This window comes from Somniosus microcephalus, chromosome 14 (genome assembly GCF_052327205.1).
Source record: "Somniosus microcephalus isolate GS21.2 chromosome 14, FLI_Smic_1.0, whole genome shotgun sequence".
Classification (NCBI taxonomy): Eukaryota; Metazoa; Chordata; class Chondrichthyes; order Squaliformes; family Somniosidae; genus Somniosus; species Somniosus microcephalus.
In genome coordinates this window covers 60,279,666-60,297,516 of record NC_141000.1, presented here as the reverse complement: position 1 = coordinate 60,297,516, position 17,851 = coordinate 60,279,666, and positions in this window count along the sequence as shown.

Below are 17,851 nucleotides of genomic sequence, written 5' to 3'. Positions count from 1 at the left end.
GCAACACCAGCATTTATTGCCCTTGAGAAGGTGGTTGTGAGCTGCCTTCTTGAACCGCTGCAGTCTGTGAGGTAAAGGTACTCCCACAGTGCTGTTAGGGAGGGAGTTCCAGGATTTTGACCCAGTGATGATGAAGGAACGGCGATATACTTCCAAGTCAGGATGGTGTGTAACGTATTACCACTTGGGGTGAAAAATTATTACTGAGCCCTTGGAAAAATATCTCTGCTTTTCTTACTGAAATCTCTCTTCCTCTCTGTGCTTCATAGAGAAAGAAAAGAAAGACTTGCATTTATATAGCGCCTTTCATGTCAACCAGACGTCTCAAAATGCTTTACAGCCAATGAAATACTTTTTGGAGTGCAGTCACTATTGTAATGTAGGAAACGCAGCAGCCAATTTGTGCACAGCAAGCTCCCACAAACAGCAATGTGATAATGACCAGATAATCTGTTTTAGTGATGTTGATTGAGGGATAAATATTGGCCAGGACACCGGGGATAACTCCTCTGCTCTTCTTCGAAATAGTGCCATGGGATCTTTTACATTCACCTGAGAAAGCAGATGGGGCCTCAGTTTAACGTCTCATCTGCAAGACCCTTTAACTATGAATTTCACTGAAGATAAAGGAACTCTTAAAAAGGGGAAGGGGAAGGGCAAGTATACGTAAAACGTTTATCTGTCCAGATGCTTGCTTCTTTAATTGGCAGCCATCCTCATCCTTAAGACATGTCACAGCAAAAAAAGTACCACAATCTCTGAATTTCCTCACTGTGTCAGATGGCATTGTGTCGCACATTGGATACTTCAGAAAAAAACACATTTTTGATTTGAGAAATAACAATGATTCTTAAAGGTCATGAATGGAGTATGTTTTTAGTCAGTCTCAATCAACTTAGAATTCCTTGCACAGACTGTAGAAACTTGTGATTTTGTCATAAAAGTTGAAAGAAAAGCAGCATTTATTTTAAGTAGGATATGTCAGTACCGTTTAAAATCCGGCATATTACTGGAAACAGGGCTTTGTTTTTAGATAGTTCCAGTCATTAATGTAGCACCAGAAAGCATCAAAAGTTTGCCTGTTACAGAGGTGAATCATTAAACTTTACATCACGTAAAGATTATTTGCCCAGGCTCCTAATTTAAATGAAATTAGCTTTTCTACACCCCATTATGCAAATGAAGGTTAGAGGTTGGAAGTGAGAAGAAAAACACCATTAGGCAGTCTCTGAGATAAAGTAATGGAGATATTTGTTGAGCACAATATTCAGGTTTAACAGACCTACTGGGGATATAAGAATGGTTAAAATCAGTTCTTTTCAATGTTTCCTACACTGGCAATGCCAGGGATGATGACTGTTACTTAATATAATTTTATTTTCTAATATCCTTGCAATATTTGGGATTTATGTCCTGGCATTTTTGTCTCTTTGGCAGCCCAAACACCATCATGAACTCACAGCAGCACTTCCAAACAAAACCAAAGGGGATAAGCTCACAGCAGTATCATCAACGACAAAGTAAATGGCAGCTGGCACGGACAAAATGTTTTTATGTCCCCGGAGGTCACTGCAGCAGCAAAATAAAAAGGACCACATGCGCTCAGTTCTCATCTAATGGATCACTTATTATTTTAAAGTAAAGCTTGTGAGGAAATGTTACGTATTTTAGCTTTTTATTCACTGCTGGAAATAAGTTGTTCATCAAAAAAAAGTCTCCTGTTGATGGATATGCAGATATGAAGGTCATGAGTGCTGATATCTCAGTCAGGGCACTGAGCACAAGTACTTAGATTTCCAGATACCATCAGCCAGTACCACTGACAAGAGCTTTGATCAATAATTGTGCAAACTCAGAGCCAGTACTGATACAGTCATTAGAAAAACACGTGTTATTTTCGGGGGTTTAAAAACAAACTGCACATTAGGTCTCCTTTTGAAGGAAATCTTCAAAGCATTACCCACAAAAAATCCAGGTTTCTCAGAAACTGAAGTCATCCTTCAATCCTCATATGTTTATGCATTAGGGAAGATAGGCATGTTTTAAGGAGTGACTTAAAGGAGGAGAGAGTGGTAGAGAGGCAGAGACATTTAAGGGAGGGCGTCCCAGAGCTTAGGGCACAGGCTTCTGAAGGCATGCCCACCAATGGTGGAGCCAGGGAAATCGGAGATGATCAAGAGTAGCAGAGATCTCAGAGGGTTGTAGGGCTGGAGCAGGTTACAGAGATAGGGAGGGACGAGGCCATGGAGGGATTTGAAAACAAGGTTCTAATAATTTTCCCAAATATACCTCAGCTACACTCAAAGATGCTGACTTCAGACCCTGTCCTTAACCCCACAATGATTGCCCAGACCTTGCATCAAAAAAACCTGTACAACTGTGCCAAATAAGTAATCTACAATTCCCAGGATCAACCACATGTCTGGTCTCCACCACGATGCCTATATATTCTTTTCTATCAGTCCATTCACAGTGCCAATGTACTGCTCTTCTACCTTTCCTGTCATCAGTACCAATCTGCTGCTATCTTCTCCTCAGACTTTCTGGGCTGGATTTTGCCATTGGTGGCAGGTTGCGGGCGAGTCCCGCTCCCGCCTCTGCTGTCAGGCGGGATAATTTAGCTATTTTGCCATAATTGGGCAATTGATTCATGCGTGTGCGCTCCCCTGGTCCAATGAGTCTTTTGGGCCTGAAACTCGCCTCTGATGACATCATTTCTCCAGCTGCATTTAAGGGCTCCAAGCAGCCTTGTTTCATTTTCAGCCTCTACACTTGTGATTGCTTCTCTTCAAAGTGTTTGGAGCTCGTGGAATGTCTACTTCAAGGCCCAAGGCCTCACCACAGTTTGATGATGACTCCCTCCATGCTCTGGTGGAGGGAGCCAGAGCACAAAAAGAGGCGCTGTTTCCATCCTCTGGGAGGAAAAAACCTCCCCAGCAGACCAAAGCTGTGTGGCTGCAACTTGCTCAGGAGGTCAGTTCCAGATCAATGTGCAGCAGAACCTGGCTGCTGTGCCGAAAGAGGTTCAATGACCTTGTCCGAACAGGCAAAGTAAGTATAGCATCACCTTTACCCTCATTCTGCTCCCCATCTCCTCTCAGCACCATCACTCTGCATTGTCAACCTACTCCTACACATCCCACTTTACTCTTACATCCCTTGTACCCTTAACCATTCCCTCTTTCTCTATGTACAGAATCACTTCACTATTCTACTATGTACCCCTCACACTCCCTATCGCTGTGATGCTATGACAACAACTAACAACACACAGGGAGGGCCCTTAGTATTGGGACCTCACTCCATCTTTGTGTCCTTCTAAACATCTATGCTATGGATTATCTACACTCACTCTATCATTCTCACTTGAACTCCACTTGTGTCCCTCATTGCAGGAAAAGAGAGCCCACAATAAGAGGGAAAGGGCGAAGACAGGAGGAGAGTCACCCTCAATAGCCCAGCTCACTAGCGCTGAGGAGGTGGCCCTAGAGATCGTTGGAGCCAAGGAGGATGTGGAAGTGGGGGATGGACAGACGGGCGCATCAGAGCAAGCTGGTGACAGAATAGTTTTGCACCTCTCTCATTTACATTGTATGAGTGACTGATGTGGCTTCTGATGCTCAAACAGATTGACTTATGATCATCTGCACAATTCAATGTGCATGCTATGCTTATATCACATGTCTAACTCATGCCTTACTCCCCCACAGGACCATCGAGAGCCCCCCTCCCCACTGTCCAGGAGCAAGAGCCTGAGCCTGCAACCTCTGAGGGCACAGCGTCAGCAGAATTAAGCGCACCCAGCACCAGCGCAGAAACGCACACCTCGGTGGGACCTTCAGAACATAGAGTAGTGTTGTCACCTGTTGTATCACAGCTCACAAGTGAGCATCAGCAGATGGTGGAGACAGGGACAGCAGTGGAGAGTCCTCGTCAGAGGCTGCAGGGCGATCCCAGCTCTGCTCAGATACACGTGGACCCTGTGCCTCCGGGTCCATCCAGAAGGAGAGCGGTGCTGGAACTCCAGGAACAGATGCAGGAGCCTCTGGCAGGTTTTGTCTCCAGGGTCACTGTGAGTGTGGAGAGGATGGAGGAGTCCAACCCTAACATGAGCAGAGCCTTTGTGGAGGCATTGGCGCATGAACGCATCACCACGGAAAGGATGGCAACCTCCGTGGAAAGGATGGCTGACATGAATCAGTCATTCATGAAAGAAAGACGTATGAAATAATACTGAGTGGCCTATGGGTGGCGCTGTCCAGGGAGAGTATAAATACTCGGGCACGGGCCCAGCCTGCGCAGGACATTCTTAACAGGAACTAGTGAAGGACAACCAGACCTCCATGTTGTAAAACAGTTGATTAAAGCTTTGTTTAACGCTTAGACCAAGTGCCTAGTAGTTTTCTTATGTCAATGGCCACAGTAGAGGAGAGGATGGCTACGGCCATGGAGAGCTAAGTCGCCAGAGTGTGGAAAACATGGTGAATGTTCAGAATAGACTGACATCTCTGGAGGAGCGATGGGCAGCTATTGATCAGAGAAGCCAGACCTTCATGGAAGTCCTCTGGAGTAGGACTGCCAGTGCAGATACGGGTCCTCATGGCCCCCCTGATGTGCAGCAAGGTGCTGTCAAGCCACTTGCTAGCACTGAAGTGGGGCTGACCCATGAGAGGGATGTTGGTGGCAGGCAACAAGGAACTGTGGGCTCCTCTCCAAGCGCTCACACTCCCATGCCACTGAGTAGCCCTTGGTCAGAGCCCTACCAGAGTCCTCACCCAACTGCGATGGGCATCTCAGCCCTTGCACAGCCACAGGAGGAGCAGACTGTTGGCGAACCCTCACAGGCTTGCTACCCCAGAGGACGCCCACCAAAGGTGACGAGGCAGGAGCATCATGAAAGTGAGCAAGGGGCCTCCACATCTGCAGAAGCACCATGTAGGAGCATGCATAAGAGGAAGATAAAGCACAAGTAGTCACAAGGGTAGTCACTTGGGTGTTCTGTTGTGTTTAATTGTTAAATGCCATCCTTTATTCAATGTATTAAAATGAAGTGATGGCAAACTGTTAAAGATCTGGCCTCTGTCATTTCAGAAATGGAAGTTCCACATTGAGGGCTCAGGACGAATTGGATTTGTCATGATGGTGGTCAACGTGATAGGAAGCCCCAGGTTCTTGTCCATTGTCTATGGTGTGGTAAGAAGGTGCCAGGCACATGTGTTTGATTGGGCAACCTAAACAAATCTGGCCAAGATGAGTGCATCACAGGCATCAATATGCTCGCGTGCTGCTGCAGCTGGTTGATGCGCATCCACAAGGTCTTTGTTCTCGTTCTCCTCCTCATCTGAGGAGGCTATGCGCTGAGCCACTTGTTCCTCAGGCAGCTGCAAGCCACGATGCTGTGCGATGTTGTGCAGTGCACAGCAGACCACGACAATTCTGGGGACCCTGGTTGCTGAGTACTGCAGGACCCCACCTGATCTGTCAAGGCATCTAAATCACACCTTCAGCAAGCCGATGGTTTACTTGATGATGGATCTGGTCGAAATGTGGCTGGAGTTGTAGCACTCCTCAGCTTCGTTCGATGCCCTCCTGAACAGCGTCATTAGCCACATCTTCAGGGGATAGCCCTCATCTCCAAGTAGCCATCCCGCAAGTTGGTTTGGCGGATTGAAGAGTGGAGGCACACTAGACTGCCGCAGGATGAACGAGTCATGGCAACTGCCAGGGTATTTGGTGCCAACATGCAAAATGTCATTCTTGTGGTTACACACCAGCTGCACGTTGAGGGAGTGGAAGCCCTTGCAGTTGACAAAAAGAGCTGGATTGTGATGGGGTGCCTTAAGGGCCACATGTGTGCAGTCTACGATGCCTTACACCCTTGGCAAGCCTGCCATATTTGCAAAGCCAACCGCACGCGCAGTTATACTTGCTTGATCCGTGGAGAAGTGGATGTAATTGTGCTCCTTTGCAAAGAGGGCATCGGTAACCTGCATGATGCAAGTGCGTGCGGACAATTGGGAGATGCCGCTGGTGTCTGCTGATGATCCCTGGAAGGAGCCTGAAGCAAAAAAGTTGAGTGCGGTGGTGACTTTGACAGTCACTGATAAGGGGTGTCCACCCGATCCTCTGGGCTCCAGGTGTTGCTGCAGCATTGCGCAGATGTCACCCACTACCTCTCACGAAAGCCTCAGCCTCCTTTGGCACTGCTGCACAATCATGTTGAGGAAGCTCATCCTCAGCCTGTAAACCCTGTTTTGGGGGTATCTCATATGGCGACGTGCTTCCCTGCGCTGGCACCTTCTGCCCTGTGCACCATCAGGTGGGTGAGCAGCAGGTTGGCGCTCCTGTTGTTGGTGCTGCTATTGTTCCTGGTTCTGCTGCTGCCGCGGCTGGTCTTCATCCGAATCTGAGGTCCAGGATGAAAGGAAATAAATGGTTCCCATGCTGCTGGTAGATACCTCAGTTGAGGAAGCGCTCAGTCAATGTGGGGAGAGGGTTTTCCCAGGAGGTCACAGTGGAGATGGATCTCAGCTTCACCACATCCAAAATCAGTGGACCTGCAAAAAGTTCTTCAAGACCTGAAAAAGCAAAGTTTTGCCACCTGCAACTGATCCCTGTTGAAAGCTCCGTTTTTATGGTGGAGCTGCAGCTGTTTGGAAGCCAGCCACTTGTGAACCCGACAGGATTAGCTGGCGTATTTCAGGAGAGATGTGGAGCATGCTGGAAATGTGGGAACATGTGAAAGGCCTCTCAAAATGGCATTATGGAGGTAGGTAAGGGGTAGTTAAGTGCCTTAAGGGCCTATCCCGCCGCTTGGAGATGCGACCGAAACGAACTCTGCAAGCCTGCCTCTGGCAAAGTTGCGCGGAGGCAGGTTGACGGTGGGATCGGAACACACCGTAATTTTTTCAAAGTTTCCCACCTGACCCGCCTCCTCAGGGCTGGTAAAATCCAGCCCTCTGTCTCCAATATGCTGCTTCCATTCAGTGGGACTCAGCATAGAGGGAGCCACCAGAAAATTCAATTTAAAAAAAAAGCAATTTGCCAGTGGGATCAAAACCAGAGTTGTTGAAACACTGCCTATGAGATATGCGAGTGACCTGCTCCCAGCCACATCTCTGCTTGAGCCACTGCATACTGTTAAGTGATACACCAAATGGCCTCAAGAATTCACTGTGTGCTGAACTTCAAACATGGATTTGCATCCTTACAATCTGAGGCACAGCAGATTATAGCTCCCAAACCCTGTGTCACCACTCCATTCAAATGTCACCTTCCAGAGATTGTCAAAAACCCTGACAAAAGTGGAACTCAAAATTAGTCTAATAAAAGCATAGTGGTTAGGACCCACCAAAATGGCATGCACCAGGAATTTTACTGAATTTATGTTAATATCTAAATGAGACATTTGGGTAATTCTACTGTTTTCTGTTCAAAAATACCACAAATAGGGCTCAAATACAATTTAGATCAAAAAAAACAATAGGAGGAGGACTTTCAACATTGTTCCGAAAATATAATGGGAGATTTATACTGATTTTAATGGATGGAAAATCACAGGCTAGAGATGCGCAATTTCCTGATATACATTCCTGGCACGCGCTAGGAACACCGAAAGCAGAAAATCTCCCCATAAAGACCATACAATAATGACATACAGAAGAGGACATTAAAGAGGAGGAACTGAAGTCTTGGTAACAACAGTGTAATGTATACAACATTGAATCACAGAATCACAGAATCACAGAATCTACAGTGCAGATAGAGGCCATTTCGGCCCATCGAGCCTGCACCGACACATATCCCACCCTATCCCCGTAACCCCATGTATTTAATCCCCTAACACTAAGGGTCAATTTATCATAGCCAAATCAACCTAACCTGCACATCTTTGGACTGTGGGAGGAAGCCGGAGCACCCGGAGGAAACCCACGCAGACACAGGGAGAATGTGCAAACTCCACACAGACAGGGACTACTTTATTTTGTGGATGTACATCCTTAGTTGCGAGCGTATATAACAGACGCGTATCGATTTGTATAGTCAGTGTCGAAGTTCCAGTTAACCAGTAAAGATCACTTGAAGTTACACTCAGTCTCTGCTGCTTTATTATTTTATGTAGTTGTGTATAGCGGTACAAACACAACAAATTAGCGACGAGAATTATGAACCTACGTCTTCCTATTCTGGCATCACATCCAGAGGACACCGAAACTTGGAAGAAAGGAGCGAGAAGGCAGAGAAAACGGAGTACGCTTGCTAAGCTAGGCAGGGGATAGGTAAGTCAAGTGAAAAGTGCACAGTGACTTGCATGACGCTAGCTAACTCGTAAAGAAAGAAAAACGGGTTTGGAAAAAAAATAAATGGCGATGATTGGCACGATTGCAGCATTTGATAGCAGCATTGAAGACTGGGCAACTTACATCGAAAGAGTGGAGTTGTACTGTGAGGCTAACGGAGTGGAGGTAGAAAAGAAAGCCACTGTTTTGCTGACTGTTATGGGCGCAAAGACATATGGGCTGCTACGTAGTTTATTAACCCCTGAAAAGCCAGCAAACGAAACATTCAAACAAATAGTGGACACACTCCAAGACCATTTATCAATGGAAGCAGCAGCATGTGGCACTTTAGAAAGTCAACAAAATTCCCTGGAATATTCAACGAATAAAATGTCACTGAAACAAGAAAAGAAGTGTTATTGCTGTGGCAAAATGTCACATGACCACAATGACTGTTGGTTTAAAGACAAAGGCCTAGAAATTCGGTGGGCTGTGCCTAAAGAGGGCACTCAGTGGCTTTAGCGCCACTGGTCGCGCCTCCCGCGATATTTAGCTGGGGCGCTATTGGCAGCATTAACCTGTTGCGCTGCGCCGCCTCCGATGACGTCATTGGTGTGCGCAGCATCCCGCTACCGCCCCGATCTCGATATTTGGCAGCGACCACCTCTGTAGTGCCGTTCGCAAATGGCGCCCGGTTCACGGGGCCTTCCTGTGGCGGCAGTGGCGCAAATTAAGGTGGAGGTGCGGGGCGGCCATTTTTTTCAGCAGCCGCCTGCCAGCACCTCCGTCCCCGGCCTCCTGATCGCCCCCCGTGGCATTGCCGGCTGTTTTCCGAGAGCCCGGCACTTCTCCTCGGTGCCGGGCTCTTTTGCCGGCACTCACGATCTCTGATCGCGCTGGTGCAGGCCCCTCCCCCTTAAGAATGGGAGGAAGGCCTGCAGTACTGCGGCACGTTGCGCTGCGATATTCAGTTTCAGCGCCCTAAGAGGGACGCGGAGCACCTCGGGCCTCGCCCCGTGTCCCTCTTGGGGCGCTCAAGCTGAATTTTCGGCGGTCGCTACTGCTCCAAACGCTGCGCTAAATCCGGCGCCCAGGCGAGCTTGGTGACCCGTTTGCGGCTCCACCCAATTTCTCCCCCAAAGACTGCAGACAATGTGGCAGACAAGGGCACATTGAAAGAGTCTGCAAAGCAAATAAGAAGCAGAAAACTGATACAATACAGAGTAACAAGAAGGTACATCAAGTGACTGAAAACAAGAAACCTTTCAAAGAAAGATACAAGAAGGTACACCACGTGACTGGAAACAGTTCAGATAAAAAAAAAAGTGACACAGACTCAGAGGAAGAGGATTTGGCTTGACTGAAACTACACAGTGTGAAAGAAACAGAAGATCACAGAATAATATGGATTACTCCAGAAGTGGCAGGAGTTAGGCTGAAAATGGAGTTGGACACAGGCTCAGCTTTAACAGTGATCTCTGTACATGACTACAAACGACTGTTTTCACACATACCGCTAAGGCCAACTAAAGTACTGTTAAAGACATACACAGGACAAAGAGTATGCCCCAAAGGTAAAATAAAAGTGACAGTGACATACAAAGAAAAAAAAATACCGCAATTGAACCTCTATGTACTGAAAAATGGAGGACCACCATTGCTGGGACGCGAATGGCTCAGGAAAATACAGTTGGATTAGCACACCATCCAAGCACTGTTTGTGTCAGCAAAGGAGGACAGCAACACCACTCCTGAGAGACTGTCACAAATACTCTCTGACTCTCAGGAAGTGTTCAAAAAGGGAATAGGAACACTTAAGGGCATGAAAGCAAAAATTAAGATTGAGGAGAACGCAAATCCAAAGTTCCACAAGGCCAGACCAATGCCTTATGCAATTCGCCTTTCAGTAGAAGCAGAGCTGGAGAACTTGGAGCAGTTAGGGGTCCTGTCCAAGGTGGATTGGAGTGAATGGGCCACACCTATAGTTCCAGTGATGAAGAAAACCTCCAGCACAAAACCAGAAAAACCAAGAAAAGTGCGCATTTGCGGGGACTTTAAAGTGACTGTTAACCCAGTCCTCCACACAGTACATTACCCATTGCCTCGCATTGAGGACATCTTTGCTTCCCTGTTAAGAGGGGAACGCTTCACAAAGATTGACTTGGTCCAGGCCTATCTCCAAATGGAAATTGATGATGCATCAAAGAAGTACCTGACAAAAATCACCTGAAAATGTGTCTCAGTTGAGATCATATCTTGGACTGGTGAACTTACTATCACAAGTTCTTGCCCAACCTATCCACAGTGTTACATCCACTAAATGCACTGCTACAGACAGGGTCACAATGGAAGTGGAGTGACAGCTGTGAACAAGCTTTTCAAGAGAGTAAAAGACTCATTACTTCAGAAGAGGTGCTCGCTCACTTTGACTCATCCTTACCTATTCGACTGGCATGTGATGCTTCACCCCATGGCATTGGTGCCGTGTTGTCACATAAGTTCCCAGACGGCTCAGAAAGACCAATAGCCTTTGCCTCAAGATCATTGACGACAGCTGAACGCAATTATGCACAGATTGACCGAGAGGCCCTCAGCCTTGTGTGGGGAGTCAAGAAATTCAACCACTACTTGTATGGTCAACAGTTTACACTGTTAACTGACCACCAGCCTCTCGTTTCAATCTTCAACCCAAGGAAGAGCGTTCCAGTGATGACGGCACAATGGCTGCAGCGATGGTCACTCTTCCTAGGGGCTCACCTGTATGACAGTGACTGCAAGGGGACCAAGCAACATGGCAACGCCGATGGTTTGTCACGTTTACCACTGCCGACCTCAGAGAGAACTACAACAGTTGACTCAGCAGAGGTATTTCACACAACAATAGTTGAGCAGCTACCAGTGACAAACTCCCTCATTGAAAGAGAAACACGTAATGACCCTACATTGTCAAAAGTTTATGACATCACTGTGAAGGGATGGCCAGCGCTTGGTGACTTATTGTTTCCAGCATTCTCAGCTAGGAGGGAGCAGTTATCAGTGTGTCAGGGAACACTGATGTGTGGCTCACGAGTTGTGATTCCTCTTAAGCTTCGTAACCGAGTGCTAGATGAACTGCATGAAGGCCACTTAGGTGCAGTAAAGATGAAAAGCCTTGCCCGTGGATACGTGTGGTGGCCGGGAATTGACAAACAGATCGAGGACCTGACAAAGAGCTGCTCAGGATGTCAAAAGGTCCAGAACGCACCACCACAAGCCCCTCTCCATCCATGGGAATGGCCCTCATCACCATGGCAATGTGTGCACATCGACTTTGCTGGACCGTTCATGGACTCCATGTTCTTGATTGCAGTCGATGCACATTCCAAATGGCCCGAGGTCATTAAAATGAAATTAACCACATCTGAAAAGACCATTTCAGTTCTGAGGACCATGTTCGCTAGAAATGGCCTACCAGAACAAATCTGCACAGACAATGGACGACAATTTGTCTCTGACGAATTCCAAGATTTCATGAGGAAAAATGGAATCAAGCACTACACATCTGCCCCGTACCATCCAGCTACAAATGGCTTGGCAGAAAGATTCGTACAGACTTTCAAGAAGGCCATCAAAGCAATGTACAGCGATAATCTACCACTGCAACACAAGATAGACAATTTCCTCTTTGCTTATCGGAACGTAGTACACGCAGCCACTAATCAGACTCCAGCGATGATGTTTCTGAACAGGAACCTGAGATTTCGCATGGACCTTCTTAAACCGAATGTACGTCATGATGTAGAGAACAAACAGTTCAAACATTTGAATGCTAAGCCAACAAGAAGCTTCAGTTTGGGACAGTCAGTTCTTGCTCGTGATTTCCAGACGGAAAAGTGGCAACCAGGGACAATATCCACAAGAGAGGGACCACTGAAATATACTGTGGATGTGGGAGAGAACGTTTTGAGACATCATGTGGACCAAATTCTGGATGTTCAGGTGGAAAACACCCCTATACCTCGCCCAGACTCACCTGACATGGAAACAGACACTCCTGATTCATCAGCATCAGCACCAGCCTCATCCACAGCTGAGAGCTCTACCTGTGCTGATAGCTCACCTGATGCACCTGTACCTGTACAGTCGCATTCCCCAAAGCAAAAGAGTCTGGAGAGACGTTACCCAGAGAGGCAGAGGAGGCCTCCCCAGAGACTTGACTTGTAAAAGGGCTGTTGACAAAATAAAATGTTATGTTGGAATTTGAATTTTTTTACTTTTAAGAAAACAAAAAGGTTACTGTAAAGACAGGCTCTGTATGTTAATTATAGAAATTTTGCATTAATATACTATTAAACTAAAGGGGGAGGAAATGTAATGTATACAACATTGAAGGGACTACTTTGTTTTGCGGATGTACATCCTTAGTTGCGAGCGTATATAACAGATGCATATTGATTTGTATAGTCAGTGCCGAAGTTCCAGTTAACCAGTAAAGATCACTTGAAGTTACTCTCAGTCTCTGCTGCTTTATTATTTTATGTAGTTGTGTATAGCGGTACAAACACAACAAATAGGAAAATAACTTAAGCAGGAATAACATTGAGGATGTTTGACTGTCCTTTTTCCTTAATTAAATTTTTTAATCCTTCTTTTGAAGTCATCACTCTCTTTCTATTCCCTCTTCCAGCACAGGAAACAACATTTCAAAGCAGAGAAAATGGGTGAACGATCTGCTCTGAGGACTCTGCCAATGTTTTTTCAATAACTGAAACCTGAGGGAGGGGCATAGGTCTTTGAAAGAGGTCTTCCTAGTGGGAAAATACCTCTCTTCTGTCCACGAGAACAAATTATTTTCATTTTCTTCCACCTAAATGCACTGACTTGTACTTTTGCATTTGGTTTTGAGAGAGCTGGCCATCTTTTGATGGAGCAAATGTTAAATTGGTACCTTCTGAGTATTATTGGTACCATTCATCAGCCTAGACAGTGAGTGACAACAAAAAATTGAGTGTGGAGGACATCACAGCAAAGTCCACTCCTGTCCAACATGGGCACAATCCAGCAGCGGTTATTGGATAGCAATGAAGAGCAAGAACCCTGGTTAAACTCTCCCCTCCAATACCCAACCACTGTCTTGCTATATCAGTATCGATCAAGGTTCAAATCTAGGACCTTCAAGGAATAATAGAAAGAGAAAAAAACACATTTGTATTGCATGTTATCACATCTCTCTGAAGTACATCACAGAGAATGATTTATACTGTACAGTTATTAAGAGGTTAAATGCAGCAGCCATTTTGTACAGGTCAAAGTCCTACAAATAGCAATAAGATGAATGATCAATTCGTTTGTTTCAGATGGGGTCTCAATTTTAACATTTCATCTAAAGGATGGTATTTCTGACAAATAGCACTCCTTCAGTACTGCACTGAAGTACTGCACAGAATATGAGCTCAACTCCTAGAGTGGGGCTTCAAACCACAACCTTGTGACTCAGAAGTCATAGTGCTACCAATTGAGCCAAGCTGATACTTAAGGAGCTATTTTCTGAGGATTTGCCCCCAATGGGAAGCCTTGCTAAACAGAAGTGCTGGCTGCAGATCAACCTTAGATAGCCCTATCTCTGACCCACACTCCTGTCTGGGAAGTCTTTGAGCTGGGAGCAGAGCCTTTTGAAGTTAGTATCAATCTAGATGGTGCATTTACCTGCAAAGCATTAAATAATCTATAATGTCCCACCATAAGTTTATAGCAGCACATTATGCCACCTAACCTTCTGAAACCTTAGATTTATCACTACTTCTATAGTGTTAAAATTCATCTTCAATATTGCAGACATCTGATTTCACATTTCACACAATAATAGGTACCAGTCAATGCAGAGAACTATTTTATTATCTTCAGTTGGGATGAGTGGGCCACCTACTGAATGGAAACAAATTACTACCAGATGCAATATGGGATCCTCCAGGGAAAACATTCAGATTCAACAAAATTGCCTGCCATACAGAAATGAATTGGATACATTTCTATAACTAACAAAGTATGTCAAGGGGCCCTTAAGGTAACATGCACCACCCAGTTTCTATCAATTACTCACTTCCTACATAATGCAGGTGCAATACTAAAATAAAAAGTGATTTTTCAGAAGCATATGAAGCTTGATTTTTATTTATAAAATTACAACAGCTTGTATTGAAAGTACAGGGATGCCATGCACAATCCTCACACCACAGTTACTACAATTAAATTAGAATTCAGGATTCCAATTTTGAATATTTGGGAAATGTTCTGAAACCTTAGCTCAATCAGTCCATTTGAATTGAGCTTATCCTTTGTCTACAATACCTGAGGCCCTTCAGGTGGAGAGGGACAACTTGTCAGCTTGCACCCCCGCTAAACCTGTAGAATGGTATTGCCCTTTTTATGTTCCCTTCTGAGCTGCATGTTGACAGGTGGAGCTGGAATGATTTAACTTATGGCTTTAAAAATAAAACCAATTTCCCTTACTTTGAATAAAACCATATTCTGTTATCTGATTTTAAAAGTTTTCTTTGTCTGTATGCTTTTTTTGGGGTTGAGGATATATATTTGTGCGTGTGTCTGTATTTGTGGAGGGGATTAAGTGCCAACTTTCCCTGTTAAATCGAATTTAAACAACACATTTTTTCTGATTTGAATGCTCAAGCTGAATAAATCTGATGTTAGAAACTAGGGGTGCCTAAAAATGTATATGGCTACGTTAATAATACGGTGTTTAAATGATTGTATGTTTCTGCTCGAGACAAGTAAGGGGTTAATGTATAAGTTATGTTTTACTAGGGACTGTCTAAGTTTCATTTTCCTGGAGGTTTGTATTAGACTTTGAGACAAAATATCTTCAGTTAGTTAGATTGTTTGTACGTCAGGGTTTTGACTTTGTTAATGTATCTTTAATTTGGCCAATGAAGGCCCAACCTATGTTTCTTCCATTATTACTAATAATTCTATTATAATGCTGAGGTAGAATTTGGAGTTTGTTTAGCAGAACTACTTGTGAAGATAATTATTAGTTAATTAGTATAGAAAGACATGGAATAAAAGGAATTTAGGGGAGGTTAAGGTATCCATCTCAGGATGGAACACTTTGCTAGATGAAAGTGAGATAATGACCGGCTGAAGCGGGACAGCTCTGGCTTGGGCCTCATGATTGAAAGGGTACAAGGCCAGGCCTATTACCAATTGTGCCAGGGAGGATAGGGACCAGGGAGACAGGACGGATTCCAATGGAGGAACCTTCAAAATGTAAAAACAAAAAAGACAAATTGGCTGAGATCATGACACCCCTATGAGGGAGGGCTTTCATCCAAGATTTGAGACAAAGAACTCGATGCCCTATTGGGTACTGAGGTTTTGGGGGAACCTCTATAGGTTAAATGGTCTTGTCAATAATTTGGCCTCAGACCCACCCCTAAAAAGATATAAATAACACCCTGAGGGCTTGCCCACTCAGACGGTGGAGGGGAGAGCTAAACAAAAGTTGGGCTGGTCAAGTGCTCTTTCGAGAGTGATCCCATACTCACCAACTCGGAGGTTCTAGATGATAGGAAGAGAGACCGCAAGCCAGAGAACTGTTCACGCACACCAGCTGTCTGTCTGATCGGGTCCGGTATCAGCTACTTGTCATGATTGTATGTTTTTGCTGTATTACTAGTGTGTTATATTCCATCCTAAACTCCGATTAAACACAATATACCCACCATACTGGTTTGCACTTGATCCTGTTTACCAGAGATACGTGAATCTCTACACTGAATGCTCATACCAAATTGTAATCAGTTTCCATAAACATTACCACAATTATCATTCCCATGCTTAGTTCCCTGCATCTACACTATTATCCATTGGAACAATGGGAGAGTGTAATTTGGGGGCAGCTCCACAAACCAAAAAGACTCAAAGGACTTTACCCAGTTTCTTAAAGACACTTCATATTTAATTAATTACTTTTGAAATGCTGTGACTATTGTTGTGCTGGTAATCACAGCAGCCATTTTGGAAACATCAACAACCTGCAAACAGCAATTTAATGAACAACCAGTTAATCTGATTGCTGTGCTGTTGCTTGAGGGAGGACACTGGGAAAACTCCCTCCCCTGGCAAATTACCAAACCAGCTATTTGTCCAGCTTCTAATATCTTCTCTCTCTATCCCTGGCCATACCAGTTGCAATCCAATCTCTCCCTGACAGCAAACACAATGCAAACACTGCAGTCTGACGTAAAGGTTAACTGTGCAGTAATATTCACAGTTTTCCTGACCTACCCAACTAATACAACAACAACTTGTATTATATAGCGCCTTTAATGTAGTAAAACATCCCAAGGCGCTTCACAGGAGCGTTATCAAACAAAATCTGACACCGAGCCACATAAGGAGATATTAGGGCAGATGAAGAGGTAGGTTTTAAGAAGCTTCTTAAAAGGGGGAAAGAGAGGTAGAGAGACTGAGAGGTTTAGGGAGATATATTCTTAGACAAGGGGGCATCCATGTATAATGGTATCAAACAAATAGCCTTTAATGACAGGAACAGAACTTGGGAGTCCAGGGAGAACTCTTATTCGCAGTGTTAGCTGTGTCCCTTTCCCTCTTTCAGCTCATTTCACTAATGTCCTGCATCTTTTCTGAAGTTACATCATCACATTTTTGGCCTGAAGGCATCTTCCTTCTTTCTCATCTTTGATGCAACCTCGACCTCAGAAACTACAATGCTATCATATCCAGGACACTCATCTGTATCTGGGGATGTAAATGAATCATCTGTGAATATATGAATGTAGGAATAATGAATTTATGACTTTTGGAAGATGATCATCCATGAACCATTATTTTTAATGACTACAGCATTTGATTTCAAATTCAATTTTATCAATTTATTAAATGCAAATACAAAGGGACAATGAATATTACAATTTTGTAAAAAATAGTTTTAAACTGATATTACCATCTATAACAAGTTAGCTTACATTACAAGGGTTTAATATGCGCAGAGTGAAATGGTAGAGTGTTTATGGAATGGATTTGAACATTTCAGAATCAGAATTGTTGTTTGGATCTCCTGCTCCGCCACAATATTGTCTATGATGGCACATAAGGACCATCCTCTGTTCAGAAAATGCTTGGGGTCTTTTTTGTGTTTTTTTTGAATGGGGACAGAAGGGATCACTGCTTGTAACTCGGCAATAATCTCTCTGCTGGTTGGTTGTCACTTTGAATCCAGCCATCCTTTCAGCTTGCTGAACATCTCTCACATACCTAGTGATATGGTATAGTTTGTTAAATGTTTTGACTGCTTCAGTCAAAGTTATTTGACCTCTGAAATAAACCCTGATTTGGGGAGAGCTAGGAAGCAACAATGTCCCAGTGGTAATTTTGAGGTGCAATGCACTCCATTATAATAATGTATTCCAGTGATAAAAGTGGGTCAGAATGGTTAGTTATGGCATTCCAGCCCATGAACCATCTAACTCAGAGGTTCCCAAACTGGGGGATGCGAGTAGTACACCAATTGTAACTCACTGACATGTACTGCCTGCAATATGTGTTTTCTCCAT